This window comes from Fukomys damarensis, unplaced genomic scaffold (genome assembly GCF_012274545.1).
Source record: "Fukomys damarensis isolate Sample0158 unplaced genomic scaffold, DMR_v1.0_HiC HiC_scaffold_6, whole genome shotgun sequence".
NCBI lineage: Eukaryota > Metazoa > Chordata > Mammalia > Rodentia > Bathyergidae > Fukomys > Fukomys damarensis.
Genome location: NW_022900918.1, coordinates 16,630,076 through 16,646,732, shown reverse-complemented (window position 1 = coordinate 16,646,732; position 16,657 = coordinate 16,630,076). Strand labels below are relative to the sequence as shown.

Sequence of the window (16,657 nt, the reverse complement as noted above, 5' to 3'; positions counted from 1 at the left end):
ATGGCCCAAATGTTTTTCCCATGTGAATACTTAGCACTTAGCAACTAGCCGGACACCTCTGGTCAATCTGGCCTTTAGGTCTGGAGAGAGTTAACACCGAACCTATTGCCAATGAGTGCACAAAAGAATGCTGTCATCTTTCTTCTCTGTTGAATTGGTCAAATGACAATGAAAGGGCTGCAGTGGAGACAGCTTGGAATGGAGAATGTGCTACGAAATGTTCCAGCTCTGCCTTTTGCTCTCTGAGATTCAAAGCCATTGCTTGTTCACCTAAGTTCCTGGCCTCCATGATTCAGCCCTGCCATAAAAGAGTAATTTTGAGAACAGCTATAATACTTTGTACTGTTTAATGTGCTCTGTAATGCAAGATAAACTAGTACCTTCCTTACCCTTCAGGAGGGAACAATTGCGTTCATATTTTTAGCTGTCCAAAATCATAAATTAAACCATTTAGTTTAAACTTCTACTTGATATGAACAAAGTGCAAGTAAATTAGTAAGTACTCTCAGCAGGCCATAACCGGGGAAATTCTTAAGGAAAGGCCCATCAAAGGTTTTGCCTTTTTCCTTCATCCAGTTCAAGGAAATACAGCTTCTATTTATAGACTACCTGCTTGTATGGAGAGCTGAAGAAAATACAAAAAGCTCCACACACTGCCGAGGCCACCCTTCTTGTTTTGGATATGCATAACACACAGGGGATAGCCACAAAAAGTAAGATCTTATCAACTATCAAAATCCCCCCAAACAAGTAAATGATATTTATTTAGGAAGGAGAAGCTCTCTAGGAAGAAGAGGCTGTGTTTACTCAAAGGTGAGTGAATATGAGAAATATGGCTTCTATTCTTGTGGAACTCACAAGGTACAGGAGAAACAGACATATACATAAGCAAACTATACTATGTGGTATGTGGAGACCCTTGGGACAGTGAGAGGAAATTAAGTCAGGGGAAATTAAGAAAATTGTCTCACAGGAGGTGATATTGGAAACAAGCCTGGAAGGCATCAGAAATTTGCCAAGGTGGGTGAAAGGAAGGTGAGCAGTGATTCCTCCAGGTACAAGAAGTCCCCACAGAGGACTTCTCAGCTAATATCATTCTAAATCACTCCTTTGCTTAACAGTCCATAATTTATTCAATATTTTCGGAACTAGAAGGATGAAACTCTAGAGATTGTATGATTCAGAATTCAGTAGCACATAATAAAATTCAGAAAAAGAAGTGTTTATCCGAAATCCTGTAGCTCATAAGGGGAAAAATTGAAAGTAAATAATCAATATGTATCTGTGGAATAAATGATTGCACAGGCTAACCAGAATTGGGACAGAGTCTGTAATGAGAATAAGCAGAGGTGACACAGGCAAAGTATTAACACTGAACAGTGTCTCCACTAATTGTAACAATACTGATTTTTATTGCTCTTCGTACTCTACTCAATTCCATTCAACACCATAGTAATTAAAGGAGACATAACTTAGGCTTTATTGTTCTGTTTCCTTGTACAAATACCCTATGCTTGCTTATGATATTTTTGAAATTGCAACTTACTCATTCACCTTGGGTGGGGACTCCAGGCCCACTGTGAACGATTGTTTACTGGGAGGGACAGGCAAGGGAGAGTCAGGTACCACCACGAAACTTCTGTTGTCTCACAGGCTGACAATCAGGATTTGACTTTTTTAGTTGGTAGGACAAAGTGAGAACCAGATGTACCATAACATAACAAAAATATCCCCAATGATTCAATGTTTTCAAAGTGGAAAAATCCCAGCTTAGTCTATGGTCATCCAGCAACAGCCAAAATTGATGGGGATCCACAGGTACTGTGGATGTGAGAATTTTTAAAGAGATTAGAGTGACTTCCATTACTCTGCTCAGCATATAAGGAGTTTAGAAGTCACTACTCCGATCTAGTGATACTACAATTCTTAGATTCATGGAGGAGCACAGCACCAGGCAAATGGTTGCCCTCCACACAGAGAGGCAGGCAAGTACAGGAGATTATAATTTACCAAAAGAGAAACCCAGGAGCAGAAAACCCCACAGAAAGTAAAACCAGGGTAGGAAAAGCTGAACTACAACTGACAATTGCTGGAAGATAAGTGTGGACAAGTTTGAGAGTTAAAAACACTAGTAGACAGTCATGTGGACTCCCCAAGGTTTTGAGACCTTTTACCTCTGGGAGACCTACCAGGTCCTCACAGTGCAAATGGGGCAATTTCCTTGTGCTTCCAGCAGGGGAAAGAGAGAACTAACCATTTTTATACACAGCACAGTGTGCTGTTTTTAACCGAGACTGTCCTCAAAGAGAAACTATTTTGCCAGAGACTGACCTGCTGGTGCTTCATCCAAGCCTTATCAAGTCAAGGAAAGCAGCTTCTAGCTCTCCATATGCAAGAAAGGAAATATCCACTTCTTCTAGCCATCTTGTGTCCTGAAGGGTGAGGCAGTTTGAGACACTCTGGTGAAGCTCACAGAGTAAGTAGGAGCGGACTCACTAAAAGGCTGAAACCTAATCATGGGACTATAGGACATTTCTGCTTCTTGCTAACCTCCCCGCCACATTTATAAAGCCTTAGAGCAGTTCCTTTCACCCAGTACATCTTCCCATCTTCCACAAAAAAAAGTATAAAGTATTATAAAAGGGGTGAAAGTATAGTTTGAAGATAATGAACTAACATTAGAATCAAATCCAGATCTACCTGGAATATTAGAAGTATCTGATCAGGAATTCTGAAAAACTATGCTTAATATGTTAAAGGATTTATGGAAGAAGTAAGCTACATGTGAGGATAGAAACTGTAAATAGGGAGGTGGACATTTTGTTTAAAAATCAAAAGAGAAACTGCCAGAGATGGAAAACCATAACAAAAATGAAGAATGCTTCCCTTTGAGGCTTACCAGGAGACTGGAAAAAGCTGAGGACAAAATCGGATCGAGACTATGACAATAGAAACTTCCAAAACTAAGTAGAGAGAAAATAAGATTGGGGGAAAAATAAAGAATACAACATTTGAGACTTCTGGCACAATGAAAACACCAGAAGGAAGAGAAAAAGAGGAAGGTCCAGAAAAAACATTTTTTGAACTAATAATGACTGAGCTTTTGTCCAAATTGTCTGGCTCCAAACCACAGATCCAAGAAGCTCAAGAACTCTGAGTGGGATGAATGTCCCCAAATCACACCTATGTAAATCACATTCAAGCATTGTGAAAGTTGACAGAAGAAAAAACAAACAGAAAACTCTTTGAATATATAGAAGCAAAGATACAAATTGTATATGACTTCTCAGAAAGCATTTATAGCGGCACAGTTTGTGGGAGCTAAAATTCCAAAACAGCCCAGTTTCCCATCAGTTGGAGACTGGATAAAGAAGACGTGGTTTTTCTATAAAATGGAGTACTACTCAGCCATAAGAAACTAGAGTCATTCATAGGAAAATGGATGCATATTGAGGCCATACTCTTAAGTAAAATAAATAAGACACATGTGTAAATACCGAATAGTTTCTCTGGTGTGAGAAACTAAAAGTGTAAATAAGAACCAAACTGCATAACTGATGATGTGAAATAGGAAGAAAAGGGCTAAAGGAGTAGGGGAAGTAGGAAGGGTAGGGGAAAGGAAAGAAGGGAAAAGAAAAAAATATGAGAAAAGGAAAAAATGGAAACAAAGTGTTTGTAAATAGGGGAAAGGAGTGAAGGGAGGGCAGGGATAAGGGGAAAAAAATGAGAACCGAGACCTGTCGTGTAAAGGTACAAGATCCCAATGAAAAATGTAACTGTGCTGTATACTTAAAAAGTATCAATAAACTCAGTGAAGAAAAAAACAAAAGAAGAGAGTAGAGTACTTATAGAATGTACAACACCAGGGTGAACCTATGCACTGTGGGTGATCATAATGTGTCAGTGCAGCTGCGCGGGTTGTAACACACGCACCACAGGAGGTATACTGATAAAGGAAGGGCTGCACACGTGTAGGCTCAGAGGAGTACTTGGGATCTCTGTGTATTTATGTTCAGATGCATCTGTAAACCCAAAACTTTTCTAGAAACTAAAATTTATCTTTTTAAAGAGGGGAGAGGGAGAATTCTGTTCTTAGAGCAAAGTACCTAATAATTTGACTAAGAATCTACATTGAGAAAAGCATGAGCCTTGATCTCAAATGTTAAATTATCTGAAGATACAGTGAAACAAAAACACTTGAGAACCAATACATTGCCTTTTTTTCTTGAAAGCATTAATATTGCCCAAATAATTTCTTTATTTGTATATATCTCAACATTTTCATTATTTGTGTATTTATAATAAACTCCATGAAATAAATATAAGCCTTTGATTAGATATGCGTTTTCAACTGGATAACCAACCTGAAAGTCAGGACTAGGCAGAAAGAGGTATGGCAAAAGCCAAATAGATAGCTAAGGCAAAGGCAGAATATACTTTCTCTCTAGCACAGTTATCTAAGCAGAAGGAAGCAAACTCGAATTCCATTCTCCAGGCTCTGAAAAACCCCACAGTGTTAATTTAAAAATAAGATACCCCAAGGCCATCACTACGGAGCCATCCTATATTGTTTAGATCATTCTATTAATGTCAAACTATTATAAAGATGTTTAAGTACTTCTCATGCAGCAGACACTGCTTTTAGCCCTTTTTACCTGTGTTACAGAGGAGGAAACAGAGACACAAAGAGATCAAGTGACTTGACCAAAGTTACACAGTTAGTAAATTCTGGTGAGGATTTCTAGCCTAGATTTGGATTCAGAGCCTATGGCCTGGAGCCTGGTACTACACAGTCTTGCACCATACAGGAGGCCAGAATCAGCCAGGTTGACTCGTGCCCTCTGTGACCTCAGTTGTTATCACCCTGCTTTTCTGAGAGTGTGACTGTCACCACAAAATCAAGACACCTTTGCTGTTATGCCAGGGAAGGTGAAGGCATCAAGAAGTCTTAAACTGTTAGTATCTTCCCCACTCTTTCTTGGTTAGCTTCTTATGCACTGTCAAATCCTTTTGGGAAGAAACGTAGTAGAATTCAGGACTAGCTTTCTAAGCAAGGCTTAGAAGTCACAGGGGGATATACTGCTTCTGGACCACATAGACAGCCAAGAAAAGCTTGCCTGAATGAGCGAGTGAATTAATGAATAAGCCAAATCAAGCATATTTCTTGGTAGCTATGGATTTAACGGCTTCCTTAATCTCATTCTATACCCACATCTTCCCTGTGCTACATGTCAGTCAAATTTATTTACAGGCTGCAATCATCACACTTTCCTTCCTTTGTGGCATTCCTCTTGCTACAATTTCACCAGGAAAATCCTGCTTTGTCAGTGCTGCAAGTTCAAATCCTACTTAGAGGTAGGTCCAGCTCAAACACAGGCTATCTTTGCAACCTCTGAGATCTGATATCATCATCACTATACGATGCAAATAATTCTGTGGAGGCTGTATCTCCTAACACTAAATTGCTTGAGAAGAATGTTCCTTCAGCTTTATTTTCTTTGTCTGCCCTAGTGTTGGATGTTGTCTGAATTGACATCCAAAAGAGATAGCATTGCATTTGAGTGGAGTGCGTATAAGAATAAATTTCATATTCCACTTATTATATTACCTAACAAATTTGATATAGAGTTATCAATTGAGTATCTCAATAATTAGCTGTCCATTTCAGGTTATTTTCTCACATTTTCCTCTACATTCATAATTGTGCATTTTTTTGTGAATTGATAATTATAATGAGGAAAATCTTTTCAATTTATTACAAGTTACATAAATATTGCTTTACTATCTAAGAAAGGTTAGGATTATTAGTAAGAAAAAGAATGCAACAATGAATGTAACTGTACTGTATCCCTAAAATGCACCAATAAACTCAAAGCTGAAAAAAAAGAATGCAAACACATTAAATTTACATTTAGTACAAATTATTGTAAAATAAAATTGAAACAGTATAACAGTTTAAAATTGTATTTGATGTGATCATTTTTATGGAAAGACAGAGGTGCAAGTAGATCTTTGAATTTTCAGAATTTAGTATTAGTATATAGATGTCATATATAAAGGAATTCTAAAAATAATCTTGATTATTCAAAGAAACTCTATAAGACCCATAATATTAATAACATTTTAATGCTTTTAATAGTATGTGAATGCATTTCAAATGAAGTTCATATTTCCTTACTATTCTGTTATCCTATAGAGTAGTTATAACTATAATAACTTGCATTATAGCATTTTATGTTTTTATAAGTTATTATTGTTATCTATATGATCATAAATATCTCCTATGTCTTATAATTGCATTGAAAAACAGAAATATATATGTAGTATAATTACCTTGCCTAAAACTAAAATATAATTAAATTGGAAAGATAGGATAGTATCAGTAACCCAAAGATAGAAAGATATGGAGAAAGAACACTATCTTTTCTTCTGGAAATTCCCTTGACATCTTTTTTTTCTCTTTGAGTTTCTTCTCCTTTCTTTTTAAAATTTAAATGTCATCTCTACATTTGATGATGAATTTAAAGAGTTAGTGCCTTCACCAAGGGACCCCAAATGTTCAAACTTCTGTCTGGTGTCTGGTTTGAACTGGAAGCAAGATTTTGGATTCTCTCTTATTTTATTTTCTACTTAGTTTTACGTAATATAACATTAGCAAAATTCTTACACTGGTGTGAAACCACAGTGGGATTAAGAAGCAACTTAGGTGAGTTCCCAGGGCTCCAGTCTGAAAAGTCAATAAAACTTACTGGAATAAATCAGAAATATAGCACCAGTTAATTCAGGTTTCCTCATTCAGCTTCTTAAATAACCAGAGAAATAACAAGTACTTTGAGTGGAAATAGATTTTTTTAAAGTCCTTGCCGATATGCTCTCTCTGGAGAGCAGTGTGCTCTGTGAAGTCAGCTGGCATGCAGTCATGAGAAGGCAGCAAACTCAGCAGAATTGCTGAAAGCTAATAATGAAAGTGAAGTCTTTTTGCTAAGAAACAGTGCTTAACAATTACCTAAATTTAGGAGTTAGAATGCCTCCCAAGAAGTGGTATGATGTGGAAAGCAGCATGTAACAAAATATGTGATGAATCTCTTATTTTGCTTTATTTATTTATAAAACTGGTAAATTATTAAGTAGGATTAATGCACATGATGTAAGATGGGAAGATACTATCTGAGACTAGTGAGAAGTCTCCCTTTTACCCTTGTATCCTAGATACCACACTATTCCTCAAACACAATTAGTTTTCATAAACTTTACAATATATTTTATGCATCTCTAAAGAAATCCACAGAAATATTTTTCCACATATGTCAACACAGGTTATATATATATTTTCTATACTTTGAATTTTTCTCCTTAAAACATCTTATAAAACTTTTTATTTCATAAATATATAATTTCATATTATAAATGATTGACATGGTAATACGTTATGTGGTTAAACCATAATTAGTATTTAAGCTTCCACTGAGAAACATTTTAGTTGTTTATCCACTTTGATATTATAACTGATGCTCTAAACTAGACTTTATTACATATAGTTTTATGTATATTACAGAAGAACTATGAGAAAAACCTTATTGTAAATAACTTTCATTAACTGACAGCCAGTTTCTCTTCAGACCTCAGTATTAACATTTATAGAATTCTCATACAATATCAGTTTGAAAGGGGAGCTGAATATTTAATTTACTGGGGCCCCCACATGCCCCAATCTTGCTTTACAGGATTTAGTGTTCATTCTAAGACAGTTCACATCTTATGAAATACAAATAAAAATACCAGATAAGAAAAAAAGGGATTAAAAAAAGATTTATAAATTCATTTTCATGCAGGATTTAGAATACTATGGCAATGGAATCTTACATACTTAAAAATGTCCAAGAAATTTTAAGTTTCTTGGAATGGAAACTGTACTAGAATTTCCAAGGCTTACGGTTACTGTTCACATATAGACATAAGGTGGGTGAGACAAACTACTGCATGCATTGTGCTGGAACACGTAAGCTTCTCCCACTCTCCAGGTGGGGCCAGAATGATGGAGGCTCAGGGTCGGACATAAACTGAACTAGTTCCAGTAGCTCAGTAGGTTTTTGTCAGTAGTAAGGTAGAGAAATTTCCTTCTAGAGGGGATAAAAATCCCTGTTTGAGAAAAAAAAAATCAAAACAGCCTTCTTATTAACTACATTATTCTTAAAGGGTTGATAAGAGAATCGACAAGTAAAAATCTGAGAAGATATCCCACAACTGGAACAAAAATTTGCAAAGAAAACTGTGGCAGTCAAACAGAACATTTTAGGAAATGTTATTAATTGGTTTGGAGGTTTGGTTTGATCTTGGTCTTCCCATTCTCCAGACTCAAGTTTGGAGAATGTTGAAATAGAGGACAAAGGTGTGCAGCAACATATAATTATCATTATGTATCGACTGGTCTATGATGTCTTGGGTTATGTAGCGGAGTTCCAATTTTAAGCACTTGCATTATTTCTAATCAAATAAGTTTCTTGAGGATATTTTTAAAATGAAATACTTGTTAAGTTGTTACATTTTATAAAATTTATAAATCAGAAATCATTTTAAAGCCCTGCTTTTTTCTAATTAAAAATATGTATAGGAGGCCGGGGATTTAGCTCAGTGGTTCCCCTGCCTGCCTCGCAAGTGCAAGTTCCCAAGTTCGAGCCTCAGTACCAAATATATATATTTTTTTTCCAACTGAAATCTACAAATGGCCAATGAGCACCATATATTCATCATCATTTGTCACTTAGGAAAATGTAAATCAAAGCAAAATGGTTTACCACCTCACAACCACTACGATGGTTAGAATTAAAATCTGTTAATAACAAGCATCAACAAGGTTATAAAGATGTAGGAACCTTCATATATTGCTGCCGAGAATATAAAATATTGCCGCTGCTTTGGAAAACATTCCAGTTCCTCAAATGATTAAACATAGTTTTTCAATAAGACAGCAATTTCATTGATAGAGAAATGAAAATTTGTGCTTACACAAAAACCTGTAGACAGATGGTTATGTCAGCATCATTCATACTAATAAACAGGTAGAAGCAAACTAATGTTCATCAATTGATGAATGGATAAATAAAACATGATATATCTGTACGATGGAATATTATTTAGCCACAAAACACTGATAAATGCTACAGCATGGATGAACATTGAAATTGAGCTAAACAAAAGAAGCCAATCACACATAAAAAACATGCATTATATGATTCCATTCACAGGGAAGTCTAGAATGAGGATATTTGGAGAGACACAAAGTATTTCAAGGGTTGCTCCTGGCTGAGGGAGAAAGGATACAATGTTGAGGTTTGTCTTAGTCTCTTATGCTGCCATTACCTATGATTGGGTAATTTATAACAAACAAGAATGTGTTCCTCACAACTCTGGAGAACGGGAAGACCAAGATCAAAGGACCAGTAGGTTCACTGTCAGGAAAAAGTCTGGACTCCATTCCAAGATGGTACTCTGAATGCTAAATCCTTTGGTGGAGAAAAACACCATGTCCTTGTGTAGCAGAGGGACTAACTCCCTTTGTCAAGCCCTTTTGGAAAAAGCCCACAGAACCTAATCCTCACAGCCTTTAGAAGTGCTATCTGAACTAACAATAACTGAATTTTGGAGGGGATATTCAAACCATAGCAGGAGCAATTACTTAGGGGTACAGATTCTTCTTGAGGTAATGAAAATGCTAAAGCAAATTGACAGTGGCAGTGGTGATGCACATATCTATGACTTGATCTAAAGCCACTATATTGTACACTTTAAATGTGTGACTTACACAGTGTGAAAAATATATCTCAAAGCTTTTTAAAAAATCACCCACCTTCCTAGAAAAGAAAAAAATTAAGCTTGTTACATAATACTGCTTGTGCTCCATCTTATTTAGATAATCTCTGGTTTCTGGGATAATTAGCAGTTTTGTAATAAGACAAGGGGCAGTCTTACAGAGAAGGAAATAATCGCAGTGGTCTTTTTAACCTTCCGTATAATCAAGCTCCATTGAACATTCCACAGCTACTGTGAGAAGCAGCTCTGCCAGCATATTCTAAAGAATTTATGAAGAGTGAGTTACCCTAATTTCAGAATTGTCAGAGTGAGAAAAGCACAGCTGCTTTCAATGGAAAGAAAATTAGATTGAAAAGAGAAAGGGCAAAGAAATGCTCCTATTGTTTGTGAAAGGCTCTTCCTCTCTCGGTTTCCTTAGTCCATGGGTATCAGGAAATGAAACTCTGAACCTGATATCTCCACAGGGTTGATTTCCCCCTGCACTTATATAAAAATCAAAGAGATATTCTTCTCATCTACATCTTAAGCAAAATAGTGTTTATTGTGCATTTACTCTGCAGGATAGTGTAGGATGATGATCTTTGAGGGAATAAAATAGAAACCTTAGACAATTTCTCGTCACTAAAAAGACTTGCCAAAAGCTTTTTCTTTTCTCAATCCAATATTTTTAAAACTAAAGCCTCTAGATTTGCATATATTTCAAGCAATGAGCGTAATGCCATACATGGATTCTCTCATTTCATTTTATACCAATCCTAAGAAGCATGTTAGTATAGACCTTTTAAAATGTATAACAAGTGTGACAAAATAATATATGAGACACTCATGACTCATATATTGGAACAGGTAGCAATCAGGGAGCATACCAAAATCAGAGTAAATCTTTGAACTTCAGCAGGTTAAGTTTTAAGACAAAGAAAAGTATTAGACGTGGTTTTGAGCTTATAAAATATGTAAAAATCATAACGAAGAGGCCACAGGCATAAATTCAGACTCTGGAAAGCTATTCAGTAAAAAGGTAATTACAAAATCCACTGAAGTTGGGAATGATACCACACACCTGTAATCCCATCACTCTTGGAGGCTGAGGCAGGAGAATTGCAAGTTTGAGCCAGTCTGAGCAATTTAATGACTTAGTGAGACCCTGTCTTGAAAAAACAAACAAACAAATCTGGGGATATAACATAGTGTGAAGGCTTTGAATTCAGTCCATAACACATATACATACACACATTCTAACACAAACACTGAAAGGCAAAAAAGAACTTTAAGACTGTATCTTGGTTCCAGGTGAAAAGGAGAAGACAAAATAATCTGCTCTGAGAATGTGTAATCAAAGTCAGCTTGCACACAGGCAAGCAATTCAAATATATCCAATTTACATGGTCTGAGAAACTCCAAATTGAGAAGTAAATTTAAAATTATAGCCAAATTTAAGAGTGCCTGGCAAAAAAATAAAACACTTTGAAGGGAGACATGCCAATGTAGGCCTCATGTAACTGCCAGGTAAAACATGAGCTTACAGTTCACAACTACAAACCATAAACTCAATCAAACCAATTTGAACAGATTAGCAAAAGCTCTCAAACACTGAATTGACCTTTCTAATTAAGACATTAACTATTTAAATTATGAGTTACAAGATGAAAGAGGGATTTTCTTTTGTGCAATGAGAAGGAAAAGACTCATAACTAAATGGATTTCTAAGTGCTGCCTATCTAAAATAATCTGAAAAACATAATAAACTTGATCTAATAGATGTATGTAGAACTCTGTACCCAACACATTCAGAATAAACATTCTTATCTAGAACACAAAATGTTTATGAAAATTGACCATTTGCCAGGTCATAATGCAAGTACCAACATTCATCTAAGAGAGGATATCACGCAAAGTGTGTTCTTTAATCACAATATATAAGCCCAAGAAAAAATATAAGAAAAATTTAAAAATGCTTTAACAATGTTGAAACATATGTTGCTAAGAATTTTTTTCTTTACGTTATGTTTCTTTGGGTTCATGTGAAAGTGTATAAATTTCTCTAAGATCCATAACACAAATATAACTGGAATATCTAAAATACAAGGCATCTTTCTGCTGAACTATAAATATAATGCCAAACTATCTTCCAAGATTGTTCTATCAACTTACATTCATCAGCAGCTTTACATGTAGCATTATTTGTAATAAAATTAGTCTCCAATTTTCTTGTGCATTACAATGAAGCATTAGCAATAAAACAAATTTCAAATGTATTGTATTGTAAAAAACCTTGAGTAGGCATTCTTGTATAATATTTTTATCTTATCTTTTTTAATGATGTGGTTTACTGAAATCAATACTGGAATAATAAGTATGCACACTTTAAACTTTAGTATATAGTGCCTCACTGCTCTTCAGAAAAATTTGTGTAAGGGTACATTTTCCACATATTTCAGAAATGTAGAGTAGTGTCAATTTTTTCTATTTTGCTAAATATATAGTTGGAAATATTATACCTTATTATTTCCATGTCCACTTATTTAATATGGTATGAGTGTCTTTTCATAACTTTATTGCTTATTAGCACTTACTTTTATTTCGTTATTTACAATATAAAACAAATAATTTGAATCAATTTAAGAATCTATATATACACACACATATACATATATATATATATAGTAATCACTTAGAAAATATCAAATCCTTTCACTATTGTTTATATTTTACCATAAATTTATATATACATTTCTTAGTCACTTTCCCATCTTTGGAATAAATATCTGATACCAGCAACTTTCAGGAGGAAGGGTTTAATTTGGTTCACAGTTTCAATAGATTTAGTCCATGGTCAGCAGGATCCAAGGCAGAAACATGATGCTGGGGACATGGCAGATGAAATCTGCTCACATCATGGAGACCAGAAAGGAGAGTGAAGGGAGGAGTCAAGGAGGAGGATGCACTCTTCCAAGTCACACTTCTGGCAACCTACTGCTTCTCACTAGGCTTCATTCCAAACGAGATTTGGGGGGGACATTTATATCAAAATCATAACTTTCTGCCCCTACACCCACAAAAACTTATGTCCTTCTCATTATGCAAAATTCACTTAGTCTCTCTCTAAGGATTGCCAAACTCTTAGCAGTCGTAGCATTGCTGGAAAGCCCAAATCCAAAGTCTCCTCCCTGTAGAAATCGAAAAGAAAGTTAAACACTTGAAACATCCAGTGGCACGGGGTAAACGTTCCCATTCCAAAAGGGAGGGATTGAGGATAGACACCAGTGGGACCAAAACAAGACTGAAACCCCGCAGGGCAAACATTAAGTTCTGCACTGCACGTACAGAAGCCAGGGTTGGTTGTAGTGAGACGTGAGCCCGAAAGTGTCTGGGCAGCCCCACCCTTATGGCCTTGCTGGTTGCAGCCTTGCTGGCCTCTATCGTAGACCAGCTCCATTCACTGCCTGCAGCTTTCCTCAGATGTTCCACATTCCTGACCTCTCCGACTTCCTGGGCTCTCCACTGTACTCTCCGCTTCATTCTCACAGCCTCACGCACTACCTTTTCGTGGGCTCCTGGAAAAAAACCACAAAACAAAACACTGTTTTCACACATTTTTGCCTGAACTTCCAGGCCATTTTCTGAGACTTGCGTAAACTCCTTTGGGACACCTAACGCTTGCATTGTTCATGCTCAGAAAATCGGCATCACGTGAATGATGCCAAGGTCAGCCACCAGCTTGGGCGGTACCTAGGACCACTGGGACTGAGGCTGAACTCAGGGATCATAAGGATTCTCTTCTCAAATGAGAGATTTGTAATGTCGCGTCCTCAGGCCTGCAATGCATGGGGTCTTGATAATTTTTAAGATGCCCTGAAGTAATCTCTTTCTGTACCTGTACGAAATACTTGGCTAAAATCAAGAACACAATCTTCCAAGCCACGCTTCCCGTGTCCTCCACCTTCTAATCAGACCTCACTTCTGAATGTGAGACTTTAGGGAAACAACTTGGGTCTAAATCGCAACATACACATGGCAATAATGATTTCAGTAATTAAAATAGACAGCTTTCATTAACTTCTGTTATGTGCTATCAACTTGGCGAAGGATTTTACAAACCTGGTTTATTCATTTATCTCATTTAACATTTGCTAACTATGTCACAAGGGATAATTAGTTATGAAATCATGAGTGAGTGAAACAAAGCTCTTGGTGCGATAACAATAACTAGGCATTAAACAAGTTCAAAACATGAAGTGAAATAAAAAGAAGTGTGTGCTAAAGTAGACAATAACATTAGAAGGCTTTCAAACGTAATAATTGCAGAAGGCCTTCTGAGGTAAAAGCTTTGATCCTGGGCTCTAATGTATAAGAACAAACCAAATTTTGAGGAGAGGAAGATACACACAAATGCCTCACTCGGGAAAATAAGGAAGTAACAAAAAGGCTCTGATTGTCATGATGCAAGCAAATGGAGAAGGATGAAATCACACTGCAGTCAGCAGCAATCAGACCACGGGAGCATGTTGGCGAGGGGAGGAGGCTGCTGTGTTTCTTATGCCCTGAGAAGCTTGGCTTAAGCAAGAAGTGTATGGAGGTGATTTTGACCTTCTGCCAAGGATTCAAATCTTAAGACTAATTGAGCAACCAAATTTCCAGTATTCTACAGAAACTGTGAGTGTAAGTTAAATTATGTTCTTCAAATGTGGCAATCACTATATTTTTTATAGATTCAAGATGGCTGAAAAATACGATCAGCTTGACTTTCAAAAAAAAGTATTTAATAACTCCTATCAATCTTGTGTTACTATAAATGTTGGAGGCAAGGCTTTGATAGGACGTACAAAGCCAGTGCACCCTTTATGATCACACATATACAAAATCTATTTCTAGAACTGAGTTGCAGTGTTCCGACGTTTCATTTGACATGAGTTCACCTGTGTATTTCCTGTGTAATTTGGGTTTGCTGAAACATTTATAGGAATACTCTCACTCAGTAAAGCATACATCTGCAGTCTGACAGCCTGGTTTGCATTGCAGTCAGAATCTTCTTGCTTCATCTGCTTTTAGAATCACAGTAAGTCAGATCTCCCCTGGAGTTTTCTATCCCTGTTTAATCCTCACCAAAAAAAAAAAAAAAAAGCGTTAAGACCTTGGTCCAGTAAGTATTACTTCCATTTTATAGATGGAGAAGTGCACGCTGACCTTGTTTAGCTTCAGATTTCTTACCTATAAAATGGAGGCAATAATGTTAACCTTGCCAACCTTTCATACCTACTCAAATAAAACAAAATAATAATAAAATAATGGGTGGGGAAGTGCCTGAAAAACTAGAACATGTCATAAAAGAGAAGCTACTGCTATGCTTAGCATAGCAGTATTTTGATGATGCTATGCCATCAAAAATAGGATGCATTTGTTCAATACACGTTACAATGCATTTTTACAAAAAGTGTGTGATGACCCATATCTATTTTCATCTTGTTCCTGCTCCCTTTGGGGTGTACAAAGATCTAAACCTTCCAATTTTGAGTGACTCATTTGTTTCTTCAGTTTAAAATATCTCTTTTTAGGTTAAACTAGCCCATCCTTGGCAAAATCACTTGACATGAATTTTAAACTCCCTGGGAGGCTCCCCGGGCTCTGGATTCCCTAGACAATGTGCCGTACAATGCAGGAGGCATTTACATGTCCTTACGAGACCGTAGCAGGGCCTTCTGCTTCTCTTCTGGCTCCCAGGTGCCCTCTGCCAAAGCAAACTCATTCTGCCAATATACAAGGTGCTCGCTGTCCTCTCTGTGGCTGCTTATAAAGTTCTACACCTGATGTCACACAGGGGACAAGGCGGGGCCCCTCACTCCGTGCCCCTCAGCCCCACCCCGTCCTTTCTCCTTTCAGAGTTTTTGCGCCTTAGCCATGGCTCCAGCTGACCCTGCAGCACTCTGCTCGCTGCAGCTGCTGACAGGGGCTGCCTTCTCCCTTCATAACAGGGCTCCCATTTCAGGCCTGTTGCCTCTCAGCCTGCAGCATCCCTAGGGACACAGAGGAAGTTCTGGGTCTCTCCAGTGCTACCAGCCAGTGTGAGGAACTAAAGAAAGGAAACAGGAGCTACTCTCTTCCTCTTCGCTTGCCACCGTTGCTGTTCGTGCTGAGGCAGACCGGTCCAGCCGGAGCCCCAAACTAGGGTGGATACAAGCAATTCTTGCTCTCCTTCCCGAGACTGCAGTGAGCTTCTTTATCCGGTGTTCGCCTTCCTTTCGGCCTCTCTCTGTGTGATAAATAGAGTAGGAAGTCTGCTGACAACAAAAGAAAGCATATCTCACAGTATCACCTCCATTCCAAATGTGTACATATCTGCTCACACAGCGCTATAAGATTTTCAATAGCAGGGCCGGCGGTTTAGCTCACTGGTTCTGCCGCCTGCCTCGCAAGCGCAAGGACCCAAGCTGGATCTCCGGTAAAAAAAAAAAAAAAAAAAGATTCACAATAGCATTGACCACTGACTCTGCAATGCATCTTTGTATCAATAGTACAAAGACTGGTGCTTTGCCTATAATTGACCCTCATTGGAAGTTTGTTGAGTGAATAAATGATTGAGTCCTCTTATAAGTGAAAAAAAATTAAATACAGTGTTTTACCCAAAATTACAATAGTCAGAAGATTAGCTGGGACCAGGTCAAGTAACTTTTCAACACAACATATGGCATTTTACCTAGTCTTCTTTCCATGGCTACCAATACAATGTCAAGAATATAAGATCCAGGCGATCACCCGGCGGCGTGCGCGTGAGCTCCCGGCGTGCGCGAGAGCTCCCGGCCTGCGCGACAACAGACCCAGGAAGGACCCAAGGACCCCAGAGGGGGTTTTT

At 37.4% G+C, this 16,657-nt stretch overlaps 2 long non-coding RNA genes across 2 annotated transcripts in view; one reads left to right on the top strand and one right to left on the bottom strand.

The window, feature by feature from the left end:
- The window catches only part of LOC104861053, a 44,145-nt gene that overhangs the window by 20,252 nt on the left and 7,236 nt on the right, over window positions 1–16,657 (top strand). The gene's annotated exons all lie outside the window — the stretch shown is intronic.
- LOC117285115 lies at window positions 12,618–14,902 on the bottom strand. Its single transcript, XR_004516088.1, has 3 exons — window positions 14,727–14,902; window positions 13,288–13,364; window positions 12,618–12,977 (listed from the first exon to the last, which is right to left on the bottom strand). It is a non-coding gene; the product is annotated as an uncharacterized LOC117285115 (long non-coding RNA).